The sequence below is a fragment of the Pan paniscus genome, chromosome 1 (genome assembly GCF_029289425.2).
Source record: "Pan paniscus chromosome 1, NHGRI_mPanPan1-v2.0_pri, whole genome shotgun sequence".
In the NCBI taxonomy this organism is placed as follows: Eukaryota; Metazoa; Chordata; class Mammalia; order Primates; family Hominidae; genus Pan; species Pan paniscus.
Window position 1 is genome coordinate 216,843,621 of NC_073249.2, and position 14,999 is coordinate 216,858,619.

General features: G+C 50.6%; 1 protein-coding gene across 1 annotated transcript in view; it reads right to left on the reverse strand.

Annotated features, from left to right (window-relative positions):
- The window catches only part of UBIAD1 (UbiA prenyltransferase domain containing 1), a 122,235-nt gene that overhangs the window by 18,351 nt on the left and 88,885 nt on the right, over positions 1 to 14,999 (reverse strand). Inside the window, exon 2 of the transcript XR_004670345.3 lies at positions 9,446 to 9,773. The gene's annotated coding sequence lies outside the window, so the exon portion shown is untranslated. The remainder of the gene's footprint in view (positions 1 to 9,445; positions 9,774 to 14,999) is intronic.

A 14,999-nucleotide genomic window follows, 5' to 3' on the forward strand; every position in this document is an offset into this window, starting at 1 on the left:
ATCCCAGCTGCTCAAGGGGCTGAGGCAGGAGAATTGCTTGAACTTGGGAGGTGGAGGTTGCAGTGAGCCAAGATGGCATCATTGCACTCCAGCCTGGGCAACAAGAGTGAAACTCCATCTCAAAAAAAAATTACTTAGTACTCTTTTTGGCTGCCTGTCTATCTTGCCCCTGGGAACACCATGTTCTAGGAGCCATTTCTATAGCTCTCTGCAGGCTCCCTGCTTGCCACTCTGGCCTTGCTGCTCATTACGATAATTCTGCCCACCTTGCCTGTGACGTTTAAGTTCCACCACTGAGCCTGTATTCTTTCAGGATCCCATCTTCCTTATTGCTCTCAGGGAGCCCGGTCTGTCACAGCACCTCCTCCTGTCAGCCTTGGTTTACAGAGAACAGCACCCTTGAGCGCTACAACCATGTCCTCAGCCCTCTCCCCCGTGCGTGGTAAATGGGCAGTCCTCTAGGCTTTCCCAAAGAACACAGTTAGCAAGTCACTTTTCTGGCTTTATGTAGTTATCCATCCTAGCACACCCACTTCCCTAAGGCTTTTTTTTTTTTTTTTAACAGAGGCTTGCTCTGTAGCCCAGTGGCGTGATATCACCTCACTGCACTCACTGCAACCTCCATCTCCAGGGCTCAAGCTATCCTCCCACTTCAGCCTCCCTAGTAGCTAGGACTACAGGTGCATGCTACAATGCACAACTAATTATTTTTTGTAGAGACGGGGGTCTCGCCATGTTGCCCAGGCTGGTCTCAAACTCCTGGGCTCAAGTGATTCTCCCACCTCTGCTTCCCAAAGTGCTGAGATTATAGGCATGAGCCACCTCGCCCAGCTTCTCTGAGTCTTTTGATCCCGTCTTCCACCATCTGCCACAGCAGTTCTGGCACTTCTAGTTCACCTAGTATGAGCCCTTGCTTTTTCCAAGCTTCCAAGAGCCATCCTAACAGTGAGTTAGCACCATCTCCTGGGGTCCTTGCCAGGCGGTTAAATCCTGTATCCTTGGAGGTGGCTCCCACGTTGCTGAACTCTCCCTACCCGACTCCCTCCTCCATTGCCTTTGATCCCAGCACCCTCGTGATCCAGTCCCATTCATCCTCTTCTGATGTCTGCCAGTGAACGTTGGCTGGGTCCTGCAGCCTCTCTGTCATCCCTTTATTCTCTTGGTATAACTGAATTCTGTTGTAACTTGACTGAAGATACTGGTCTGGGGGACAGAAAAGGAGGCAGCACAGATAGTCTGGCAAGCCAGAGGACTCTGCATCAGCTTCAAGCAAGGGAGGATTTTGCTTGCCTTTAACAAGGAGTGAACCACCCTGCAGGCCCAGAGGGTTTCAGAGAATTTAGGCATTCAAGATTTTCAAGTGCAACAACCCAGATGTCCCCATCCGTGTGTCATAAATGAGCATCCCTCTTTCCAGTCAAGGCTCTGACCTTGGACTAGCAGACTTGCCAGAGTCGAGAATTCAGCCTTCTCTGTAGCTCCACTTATAATTAAGTTCTGGGCCCGATCCTCAGGTTTTTCTGTCCGCGAGCTGCAGAAGATGAGAGTCTCTTGATATATGCTGCCAAGGAGGGCCTCTGGACCTCACACCTCACTTAAATCGGTGATTAATCACCCCAGCTTTACATGGTCTTCTTCCAATGCACTGAAGGCCCCCAGCAATCACTATCTGGTTTTTTTTCCCTTTTTTACTTTCATTTTTTGAGACAGGGTCTTGCTCTGTCACTCAGGCTGGAGTGCAGTGGTATGCTCACCACCCATTGCAAACTTGACTTCTTGGGCTCAAGTGATCCTCTTTCCTCAGCCTCCCAAGTAGCTGGGACTACAGATGCACGCCACCACCTTGGCACCATTCACATTTTGGGCCACATAATTCTTTGTCGTAGGAGCTGTAGGATTTTTTTTTTTTTTTTTTTTTTGAGACAGCGTTTCCCTTTGTCATCCAGGCTGGAGTGCAGTGGCACAGTCTTAGCTCACTGCAACCTCTGCTTCCCGGGTTCAAGTGATTCTCCCTGCCTCAGCCTCCTGAGTAGCTGGGATTACAGGCACCCGCCACCATGCCCAGCTAATTTTTGTATTTTTGGTAGAGATGGGGTTTCACCATGTTGGCCAGGCTGGTCTCCAACTCCTGACCTCAGGTGATCCACCCAGCTTGGTCTCCCAAAGTGCTGGGATGACAGGCACCCGCCACTATGCCCAGTTAATTTTTGTATTTTTAGTAGAGATGGGGTTTAGCCATGTTGGCCAGGCTGGTCTCGAACTCCTGACCTCAGGTGATCTGCTTGCCTCGGCCTCCCAAAGTGTTGGGATTACGGGCGTGAGCCACTGCGCCCAGTCGCATCATAGGATTTGTAACAGCATCCCTGACCTCTACCTCCTGGGTACCAATAGCCATGCCATCCCCCTCCCCCACTATTATGACAACAGAAATGTCTTCCGACATTCTTGACTGGTTTTTCATTTGTTTGGTTGGTTTGGGTTGGGTCGCGTTTTTTTGTAGAGGCAGGATCTTGCTAGGTTGCCCAGGCTGGTCTTGAACTTCTGCCCTCAAATGATCCTCCCATCGTAGCCTCACAAAGTGCTGGAATTACAGAGGGGTGAGCCACCGTGCCTGGCCAGCAATCACTATCTGACTGGGGTGAGCCACCGTGCCTGGCCAGCAATCACTATCTGACTCCACAGTTTTTATAATGATTACTTCCCCCAAATCTCTCAAATGGCTGAGATATATCTGCCAATGCATTCCCTTCTGTGGATTTTCCATCCCAGTTCACCATGACTGAGAGTTTTAACAACTGCCCTGCTATAGCACAACAGACCCCTACCCCCAGGGATGGGGGCCTCATTGCTGGACCCAGCAAGTAATGCAACTCAAAAATCCCATTGAAAAATCTGCTTCCCATGACCTCTTCCAATACTAACTGCCTTCCATCAGAACTCAGAGGTAGGGATTTCTGAAAAGGAGAAAAAGAGCAGAATTAGACAGAGGGAGAAATTGAACTATGATGCGGTGGCTACAAAGGCCCCAGACAATATTGCAGGGAGCCCTGGGGCTCAGATGAACTTTCAGAGCTGTTTCAAATCAAAGAATCCTATTTGATTCTCAAAACAACCTTACAAGGATGGCGCTATCATTATCCTCCATCTATAGACGAGGAAACTGAGCTCAGAGAGGTAAGTGACCTGCCCAGGATCACACAGCTTTGAGGGGTTGAGCTGCGATTTCCACCCAGGTCTTTCACTCTCTAAAGATTCCTTCCAGGCTGGGTGTGGTGGCTCACACCTGTCATCCCAGCACTCTGGAGGCTGAAGCAGGAGGATCCTTGAGGCCAGGATTGAGACCAGCCTGGGCAACATAGGGAGATGCTCACTCTACAAGGTATTTTTTAAATTAGCTAGATGTGGTGGCATGCACCTATAGTCCCAGCTACTCAAGAGGCTGAAGCCGGAGGATCACTTGAGCCCAGGAGTCAGGGGTTACAACGAACTATAATTGTACCACTGCACTCCAGCCTGGGCAACAGTGCAGGACCCTGTCTTGAAATAATAATAATAATAATTTTAATAAAATGACAAATAAAGCTTCCTTCCAACTTGTCCTCCCCAGTCTCCTAGGGCCTCGGAGTTCTCTGTTGGATCCTCTTCATTCGGCTGGCAGAAAACAGGGCGGCAGACGGGATGTTGCGTGGGAGGTGTCACAGGCCAGGTGCGGGCACGCCAGTCATCACTTCTACCCACATTCCACTGGCCAGAACTCAGCCAAGTGGCCCAAGGTCGCTGTCTACAAGGGAGGCTGGCAATGTAGTCTAGCTGTGTGCCCAGGAGCAAAGGAGAAATGATTTAGTCCAGTCTCAGCCCTGCCCTGAATATGGGAGTGCTGAGAGCCAGCAGAGCAGACAGAGCCCATCTGTTTCATTAATTTGCTGTTTGTTCTTGGGCTAGGGGTGGAGGAAGGCCCACAGGAGCTAATTTAGTTGGTAGCAAAAGGGAGTGAGTTGGGAGGTGCCCATGGGTTCTGGTTTATCAGCCCAGGCCCAGGGCACATAAGGAGCAGCCATCTCTGAGGAACACCGGGCCTGAAATCCAGGGGTTCAAGTGCACAGACGGACCTGGGAGGTGGAGGCTACTACTACTCCGTGGAAGGGAGAGGTGAAGCCAGTTGGTGGGTTAGCGGGATTCACCTGCCCCGAGTGAGCCAGCGAGTCCTTAACAGCTCAGGAAAGAGATCAGGGGTACCTGATAGCCTCCCTTCATCTAGGAGTTCCTGTGAGGTGTGTGGAGCCAGGCCTCAGCTCACCCCACTGTAGGCTGCATCCAGATGAGGGGGGCCAGGGCTTCAAGAGCAAGCCAGCCATGCTCCCCTGCAGAACTGGGGTAGGAATGGAGTACTAATCTCCTCCCTGCCAGAGCCTCCAAGGCCTCCACCCTGGCATCCCATCTCTCTGTGCACGAAGAATCGTGATCCAATTTATTAAAGGCTCTGAAAAGTCATGCGGACAGGAATCTTGTTTCTCTTGGTTTAACCAGCATTTCCCAGCATTATTTCAAAATGTCAAAATTGGAAAATACTGTTAAGAGTCAAGGCCAGGTGCAGTGGCTTATGCCTGTAATCCCAGCACTTTGGGAGGCCGAGGTGGGCAGATCACTTGAGGTCAGGAGTTCGAGACCAGGCTGGCCAACAAGGTGAAACCCCGTCTCTACTAAAAATACAAAAATTAGCCGGATGTGGTGGCACATGCCTGTAATCCTAGCTACTCGGGAGGCTGAGGCAGGATAATTCAACCCGGGAGGCAGAGGTTGCTGTGAGCCGAGATCGCGCCACTGCACTCCAGCCTGGACAACAGAGTGAGACTCTGTCTCAAAAAAAAAAAAAAAAAAAAGAATTAAAAGGAAAAAACCCAGATGTAAGCCTGAATGCCAACCTGAATGCTTGCAAGCTCTGTCCCCTTTGCCAATCTGAGCCTCCAGGAGATGGAGATAATAAGAGGAACTTGCTACCACATGGGACAAGCTTAGGGATGACACAGGATGATGTGTACGCACCTGGCACTTAGCAGGTGGTTTAGAAAATGCAACTCTTCTGCTTCTGCGCTAAGCTCATTCCCCAGGGAATACCCGGCCAACACACATCCACGTGATGTCATCAGAACTTTGCAAGCAGCCACCTTCCACGGATCAGGAGGTTCAATGCTACCAACAGCAGGAAGGACCGAGATAGCTCAGAAGCGAGGCTGGAGCTTCTCTCCTCCTCATTATCTTGAAGTCAGAAGTGCAGCTGTCACTCGGCCCCAGCCCCAAGCCCTCTTAACCTGTTCCCATTTCCAGCCTCTTACCCACTTGTAAAGGTGCGGGCAGGAAGCTTGATTCCCTGGGCTCTCCTGGCTCAGGGCCCTGACCACGGCAGCCGCTGAAGATGGCCTGCTGACAGTTTGATTACCGGTGACCTTCAGAGCTGGCTTAGTTAGGAACATGATTTATAACTGAATTACAGGGAATTCTATTGCCAGAGGTCTGGGGGGCTGCAGCAGCCACCTTCCAAGGCAGTCTCCACGCCCCCAGCTGACTTCCCCCAGCAGGGAACAGGTGTATAAGGGGACCAAGAGAATCCAGACCAGCTAGGGGTAAATCAGAACTCTTGCTGTTACTGGCTGTGTGACTGGGCAAGGACCCCGGCTCCTCAGGCTCAGCTCCCTGATTTGCAAAATGGGCATGCTCATATAGCCTGCCTCAAAGGGCCAGATGGGATCAAGTGAGATTATACCTAGAAAGTGCTGGCATGGGCCAAGTGCGGTGGCTCACGCCTGTAATCCCAGCACTTTGGAAGGCCAAGGTGGGCGGATCATGAGGTCGGCAGTTCGAGACCATCCTGACCAACACGGTGAAACCCATCTCTATTAAAAATACAAAAATTAGCCGGGCATGGTGGCGCATGCCTGTAATCCGAGCTACTCAGGAGACTGAGGCAGGAGCATCACTTGAACCCAGGAGGTGGAGGTTGCTGTGAGTCAAGATCGCGCCACTGCACTCTAGCCTGGGCAACACAGCGGGACTCCATCTCAAAAAAGAAAAAGAAAAAGAAAGTGCAGGCATGGATGGTACCTGGCATGGAGCAAAGTGGCGCCTGCATACTCAACCAGTGGGAGTCATTACTACCAGTAAAAGAAGCCGTGACAGGGACAGTCCATCTGCCCCAGAGCTCCTTGGATCAGCCCTGCTCCCTCCTTGTCCTCCCCAGATGGTGACTGATGGGCTTCTGGGAAAATAAACCAAAAAGGCCTTTGGTGGATTCCTCAAGCACAGAATCCATTCGGAGTGATCAGTACCTGGCCAAACTGCTTATGAGTTCTTTTGAATGTCACTCCTGTCCTGACCCGGGGGGACAATGAGTCAGTCCTGTGAACACTGCAGTTAGGTCAGGCAGTTAAGTCAGGCAGAGGGAATTTGCACCCCTCGCCCCTCTGGGCAGTTCCAGAGTTCAAGCTTTTGTCTTAGGCCAAACGAAACAAGCCCAAGCAGGCGCTGAAACAGGCAGGTCACCGTGACCCCAATAATTGTCCTTGCCAGGGATAAAAAGTCTTTTGAACTAAGAGTAGCAGCAGCCCCAGGAGCTGAACAGGAAGGAGATTGCACCTGGCCAGAGAGCACTCCCACACACACCACACACCACACACCACTCACCACACCACACACCACACACACCACACACCACGCATACCACACACACCCATCCACACACCACACCATACACCACACAACACACCACACAACACACCACACACACCACACAACACACAACACACCACACACACCCATCCACACACCACACACCACACAACACACCACACACACCACACCACACACCACTCACCACACCACACACCCATCCACACAGCACACAACACACCACACAACACACAACACACCACACACACCCATCCACACAGCACACAACACACCACACAACACACAACACACCACACACACCCATCCACACACCACACAACACACCACACACACCACACACCACACCACACACCACTCACCACACCACACACACCCATCCACACAGCACACAACACACCACACAACACACCACACACACCACACATCACACACCACACACCACACACACACCACACACTACACCACACACCACCCCACACACACCCATCCACACAGCACACAACACACCACACAACACATAACACACCACACACACCCACACACCACACACACCACACAACACACAACACACCACAGACTACACCACACACACCGATCCACACAGCACACAACACACAACACAACACACAACACACACCCATCCACACAACACACACAACACAACACACAACACACACCCATCCACACACCACACAACACACAACACACCACACACACCACACCACACACCACTCACACCACACACACCCATCCACACAGCACACAACACAGCACACAACACACCACACACACCACACACCACACACACACCACACACTACACCACACACCACACCACACACACCCATCCACACAGCACACAACACACCACACAACACACAACACACCACACACACCCATCCACACAACACACACAACACACCACACACACCACACATGCCCATCCACACACCACACACACAAGACACACACCACACAACACACACCTATCCACACAACACACACACCCATCCACACACCACACAACAAACACACCACACACATCCATCCACACACCACACAGCACACAACACACCACACACATCCATCCACATACCACACACACCACACAACACACCACATACACTCATCCACACACCACACACACTATACATACCCATCCACACACAGGCCACCTGCTCATCCACACTCCCACACGCAGCCCACATGCTCACACACACACCCACACCACACACGCTCATACACACACACACACCACACAACACACCACACACCACACACACTATACATACCCATCCACACACGTCCATACACACACACCACACACACGCCACACACACACCACACACACCATACGTACCCATCCACACACAGCCCACACGCTCATTCACACACACACCACACATGCTCATCCACACACACACCATACATACCCATCCACACACGTCCATACACACACACACCACACATACACCACACAAACCATACACACATTACACACACCACACAAACACACCAAACACACATACACACACACACCATACGTACCCATCCACACACAGCCTGCACGCTCATTCACACACGCACACACCACACACAGCCCACACGCTCATCTGCACACACAACACACACATGCCACACACACCACACACATCATACACACATCACACACATCATACACACACCACACACACCACACAAACACACCAAACACACATCCACACACACCACACACACCTATCCACACACACACCATACACACCACACACACCCATCCATACACACTACACCCATCCACACACACCCATTCATACATACACACCACACCTATCCACACACACACCACACACAACACATTCATACACACACACCACACACAGACCACACACACACCACACACATCACACTCATACACACACACCACATGCAGACCACACACACCACATACACCCATCCACACACACCACACACACCCATCCATACATACACACCGCACCCATCCACACGCACACACTACACACACACCACTCACTCTACACACACCACTCACTCTACACACACCACACTCATTCACACACACACCACACACACATTCACACACACATCCATCCACATGCACACCACACTCATACACACACCACACACACATACACACACACCACACACATCCATCCACACACACACAAATCCACACACCACACACACATCCATACACACCACACCCATACACACACACCACACTCATTCATACACACACACCACACACACACATACACACACATTCATACACACACACACATCCACACACACACCACACACTCCACGCACCCATCCACACACACGCAGGCACAGGGGAGGAGCTGCTTGGCAGAGGCTTTGCCCCCTGCACCCTCTTCTCCAGAATCCTCCCATAACCTTCCCTCCTTGGGCCTCCCTCGTGGGTCTTTGGAAGCCCAGATCTGGCTTGAAGCTGAGGGACTCTGCTTCCTCTGAAAACCCCACAGAGAGTGAGCAGGATAACAGGGAGACAATTCCTCTGTCAGTGTGGCCAGGGCCCACCCGCAGGTTGCCGATGCTACCTTCCCTCACCCACCCTGGACTCGGCTATTCAGAGCCCTTTCACATTCAAGTCTGGCCTGATCCCTGCAGCAGCCCTGCCAGGGAGGTATCAGCATCCATTCACAACGAGCCTGTTGAGGATCAGAAAATGCAACCGCCTGGGTCAGGATCACCCAGCAGGCAGGCCTGGGGCTGCTACTCACATCTGCTCCACTGACTCCCCGTCCAGTGCTCCTTCCAATCCTGCACTGTACACAGGGGGGCCTGTGGAGACAGCTCCAGTGTAGGAGAAGTCGAGCTCTGGGGAGGAGCCCAGGGACCATCGCTTGTCCCCAGCCTTCAGGCAGCCTTGCCTGCCACGTTATTTAAAATCTTTGGAGACAGAGAAGGAGCCAGTGGAGGCCAAGGATGAATGCCTGGTTGGCCCTTCCAGAAAGATGAAGATTTCCAAGGTCCTGAGTGGGTTCCAATTCCTCTCTGCTCTTCTTCCAGCATGGTGTCACTTTGCCTTCCAAGACTCCATTTTCTCATCTGTAAAAAGGGATAATATATAAAGAGTGACCAAAAAAAAAAAAAAAGACAACCAACCCTATTCAGGTTGGTGGGAAGTGTAATTGAGCTATCACCAGGTCAGCTGCAGAAGAGCTGCTCAAGAAATAAAAGCTGTTATTAAACACATTCACAAAAGAGGGTTATTGCATGCTACCTATTTACATTGATCTTTTCTCAACCCAAAATGTAAGCATTCATTAACTGATGCCAAACAAAAATTAGCTGGGTATGGTGGCACGTGCCTGTAATCCCAGCTACTCAGGAGGCTGAGGTAGGAGAATTGCTTGAACCGGGAGTTGGAGGTTGCAGTGAGCCAAGATTGCACCATTGCACTCCAGCCTGGTGATGAGAGTGAGACTCTGTCTCAAAAATAAAAATAAAACAAACCTGTAAATTTCATGTGGAACCAGATAGGGTGTGTGTAAATAAAGCAGTATACACATTCGTTACCATGTCAATTTCCCTTTGACATACGTTTTCTTGCTGGGCACGATGGCTCACACCTATAATCCCAGCACTTTGGGAGGCCAAGGCCGGCAGATCTCTTAGCCCAGGAGTTTGAGAACAGCCTGGGCAACAGGGTGAACCCCCATCTCTACCAAAAATTAAAAAAAAAATTAGCTGGGCATGGTGGTGCACACCAGTAGTCCCAACTACTTGGAAGGCTGAGGTGGGAAGATCGCTTGAGCCTGGGGGGCAGAGGTTGCAGTGAGCCAAGAGCATGCCACTGCACTCCAGCCTAGGTGACAGAGCCAGACCCCATCTCAAAAAAAAAAAAAGAAAAAGTGGCCAGGCTCAGTGGCTCACACCTATAATCCCAGCACTTTGGGAGACCAAAGTGGGCAGATCACCTGAGGTCAGGAGTTCAAGACCAGCCTGGCCAACATGGTGAAACCCCATCTCTACTAAAAATACAAAAATTATCCAGTCATGGTGATACACGCCTGTAATCCCAGCTACTCGGGAGACTGAGGCAGGAGAATCACTTGAACCCGGGAGGCAGAGGTTGCAATGAGCCGAGATCACGCCACTGCACTCCAACCTGGAAGACAGAGAGAGACTCTGTGTCAAAAAAAAAAAAAAAAAGAAAAGAAATACATTTTCTTTACCGTGAGTTCAATAATGACAGACTAGCTTAGCAGTCCTTTTATTTCTCCTAATTTGACCCTGGCACACCCAGCTACATCTGTCCCAGCCTCCTGTCCAGTCCCCAGCCTGCCCTCACAGGCAGCTGGTGCCCTCCGCTCCTGCCACATGATTCCTGCTCCGGAGAGGTTGAGGCCACTGGCTCTCACCCTGGATTTTATGCTGAATCCCAACCTCATCTCATGAAATCACATTAACAGCCTGGTTTTGAGCATTCCTTTGTGTCAGCCTCTTCTTTTTCTCTTCTTCCCCCTTTTCCTAACCTTTCTCCCAATCCCAAAGAAGATGTTCTTCCTCCTCACCCCACTCTTCATCTGTTTCCTTTGCCAGCTCCTCTTTTGTCACCATTCCTCTCCCCCCACCCCCTCAGGCTGACTCCTCGGCCCTCCACACGCACTCAACGTTTTTATCTTTCAGAGACATCATCCGACCACCTAGCTTTTTCAGCCTAGCAAAATCAAAAGAAACCTCCATTTTAAAGTTATAAGGAAAGAACTAGCTTCTGAGAGTGGAAGTGACTTCACCAAACGCACACAGCAAACTGATGGCAAAACATAGTTACCCATCAATTCCACCCGGTAATGAGCGGTGATTGCTTAAGAGGAATGGAGTTTCTGTCTGGTGATGAAAAAGTTCTGGAACTGGATGGTGGTGATGGCTGCACGACAGTGTGTATGTATTAAACGCCACTGAATTGTACACTTAAGAATGGTTAAAATGGTAAATTTTATGCTATGTATATTTTGTCACAATAAAATAAAATAAGCCAGGTGCGGTGGCTCAGGCCTGTAATCCCAGCACTTTGGGAGGCCGAGGAGGGCAGATCACAAGGTCAGGAGATCGAGACCATCCTGGCTAACACGGTGAAACCCCGTCTCTTCTAAAAATACAAAAAATTAGCTGGGCGTGGTGGCGGGCGCCTGTAGTCCCAGCTACTCGGGAGGCTGAGGCAGGAGAATGGTGTGAACCTGGGAGGCGGAGGTTGCAGTGAGCCGAGATTGAGCCACTGCACTCCAGCCTGGGCGACAGAGTGAGACTCCATCTCAAAATAAATGAATAAATAAATAAAATAAAATAAAATAAATAGCTAGATGACAGCGATGCATCTACTGATCTTCCAGTAGTTAGACCCACGCCACCTCCTTCCCAGTCCAGAGCTCTGAAATGCACACTCCAGTCATTTGCTGTTGAATCCCGATCCTCATGTCCAGACCTCAGCAGCTACAGTCTTCCACTGAATCATCCACAACCCCAACAACAATGACCATGTATTGAGCAATTCCCCTGCCCTGGGCCAGATGCGGTGCTCGGGGCATTCCGGGCAACCTCTTGCTTAAATTTGGATGCCCCTCTGGCGCAGCCCTCTCTCCTTCGCACCTCCTACTTTTTCGGTAGGCTCATGTCGTCTTTCTTTTCAATATCTGCCCTACTGGCTTCTTCCCTTTGCTGCCAATGACCCCCGCCTCTGCCCCAGCTCACATAAATTCTGCTACAGCCACCCAGTTCCTTCTCCACTTCTGTCTGCCTCCTGCTCTGGGCACCCTACTCAGAGCAATCGGCAAGTCTCAGAGCTGGACAGGACTTTTGCCGGCACCCTTTTCCGAAGTATAAATACTCTTTACACAACCTAAAAAAAGTGCCTGTGGTGTCAGCTCAGACACATCCAGGAACCTGCAACTGACCGCTCCCCATGCCCTGCAGGTAAAGGCCAAGCTCCTTAGCATGATGTTTGGGGATCAGATGCCTGTCCGCTCCTCCACCCGCCCTCCAGACAGATAACATGCCTTATTGCTGTGTTCCCAATATGTAGCCAGGGCTGGCATTTAACAACTAACTCTGTTTTATTCAACAAGCAGTTATGGACTGCTACTGATGGATATACTGTGGGAACAAAAACGATACGGTCCCTGCCCTCCTAGAGCATAAACTCTAACCAGAGGGCGGATCCATCAGCATAGAAATAGATTCCTAGACATGACAACCATTGATAAATGCTAAGAAGAAAAAGATGGGGACATTATGAGAGAAATTAATGGGGGAAACTACTTCGTATAAATGTTTGATGAACTAACAAGCCGAAGAATGAATTCATTAAATCACTGGATCAATGAATGGTGAAGAACTCTGCTCATATAAGAACCAGTTGTAAGCATGAACGCTGGAGGCAGACTGCCTGGGTTTGTGTCCTGGATATAGCACTCACCAGCTGTGTGACCTTGGGCAAGTCACTTAACCTCTCCATGCCTAAACTGACTCGCTGATAAAAGTGTGGGATAACAATAGTATCTCAACTCATAGATTATTGGTCAGTTTTTGGGTGTTTTTTTTTTTTTTTTGAGATGGAGTTTCGCTCTTGTTGCCCAGGCTGGAGTACAATGGCGTGATCTCGGCTCACTGTAACCTCCACCTCCCAGGTTCAAGTGATTCTCCTGCCTCAGCCTCCTGAGTAGCTGGGATTACAGGTGCATGCCACCACGTCCGGATAATTTTTGTATTTTTAGTAGAGGTGGGGTTTCATCATATTGGTCAGGCTGGTGTCGAACTCCTGACCTCAGGTCATCTGCCCACCTCAGCCTCCCAAAGTGCTGGGATTACAGGTGTGAGCCACCGTGCCCGGCTTTCGGGTTTCTTTTTTTTAATCCATAACAAACAATCTCAAAATCTCAGTGGCTTATAACCTCTGTATTCATTTTCTTTCTCACGGATCTGTGGATCAGCTGTGCCTCTCCAGGGTCTGGCCAGGATCGGACTGGGCCTGGTCCAGTCTTGGCTCCAGGCCACAGGTTGGGTTCAAGGCCACAAGTTGGGTCTCTCTTTCTCACAGAGAATCACAGAATTCTCATAGGAGAGGAGACCACTTCACTCAGATTGTCCTTTCACAGCCTCCGTCAATCACCATGGCAGAGATTTGTGTCCAGCGACCAAAGCCACCCCTCCTCCACGTTTTCCAGCACCCGCCTCAGGGCCATGTGACTTGTCTGGCCAAAAGGCTGCAAGTGAAAATAACAGGAGAAGACTGGGTGCGGTAGCTCACGCCTGTAATCCCAGCACTTTGGGAGGCTGAGGTGGGCAGATCGCCTGAGGTCAGGAGTTCAAGACCAGCCTGGCCAACATGGAGAAACCCTGTCTCTACTAAAAACACACACACAAAAAACCTAGTTGGGCATGGTGGTGCATGCCTGCCATCCGAGCTACTCAGGGGGCTGTGGCAGGATAATCGCTTGAACCAGGTAGGTGGAGGTTGCAGTGAGCGAGATTGCACCACTGCACTCCAGCCTGGGTGACAGAGTGAGACTCTGTCTCAAAAAAAAAAAAAAGTAACAGGAGTGACTTTCACTTCCAGCTGAAACACGAGGAAGCCAGTGTGTGGCCTTCCCTTCTCTCATCCCTGCTGCAGTGACCCGGGGAGTCTCATTTCCAGGTGCTGCAGCCACAGGATGATGGAGCCCCCAAGGGTCTGGGTCTTTGGCCTTTATGCTGGACAGAGCAGCCCCATCCCCTCTAAACCACACTGAACATATAATGTGAGAGACAGGCCTTCGTGGGATGAAGGCTGAAGTCTGGCAGCGGATTTATTAAGCAGCATAGCCCATAGTCATCCACTTCTTCACTCCCTCAAGCGTTCCCTGCCCCTCTCCTTCCCTTTCTTCCCTCCCCCTGCACACACTAGAGAGTGGGTCCCTGCTGGGTCTATGGAAGCCAAGAATCCTTCCTCTAGCAGAGCTGGGTGGCCACACTGGGCTGATCGATCGATGCTAATAGTGTCTGTAATAGCCACAATATACACAGAGACTGAGGGCAGTAGCTGAATGCACAAGATCAGGCTTCCTGTGGCTTGAAAAACTAACTAAAGAAATGCTTACTGGCCTGGCGCGGTGGCTTATGCCTGTAATCCCAGCACTTTGGGAGGCCAAGGCGGGCAGATCACCTGAGGTCAGGAGTTCGAGACCAGCCTGGTCAACATGGTGAAACCCTATCTCTACTAAAAATACAAAAATTAGCTGGGCCTGATGGTGCATGCCTGTAATTCCAGCTACTGGGGAGGCTGAAGCAGGAGAA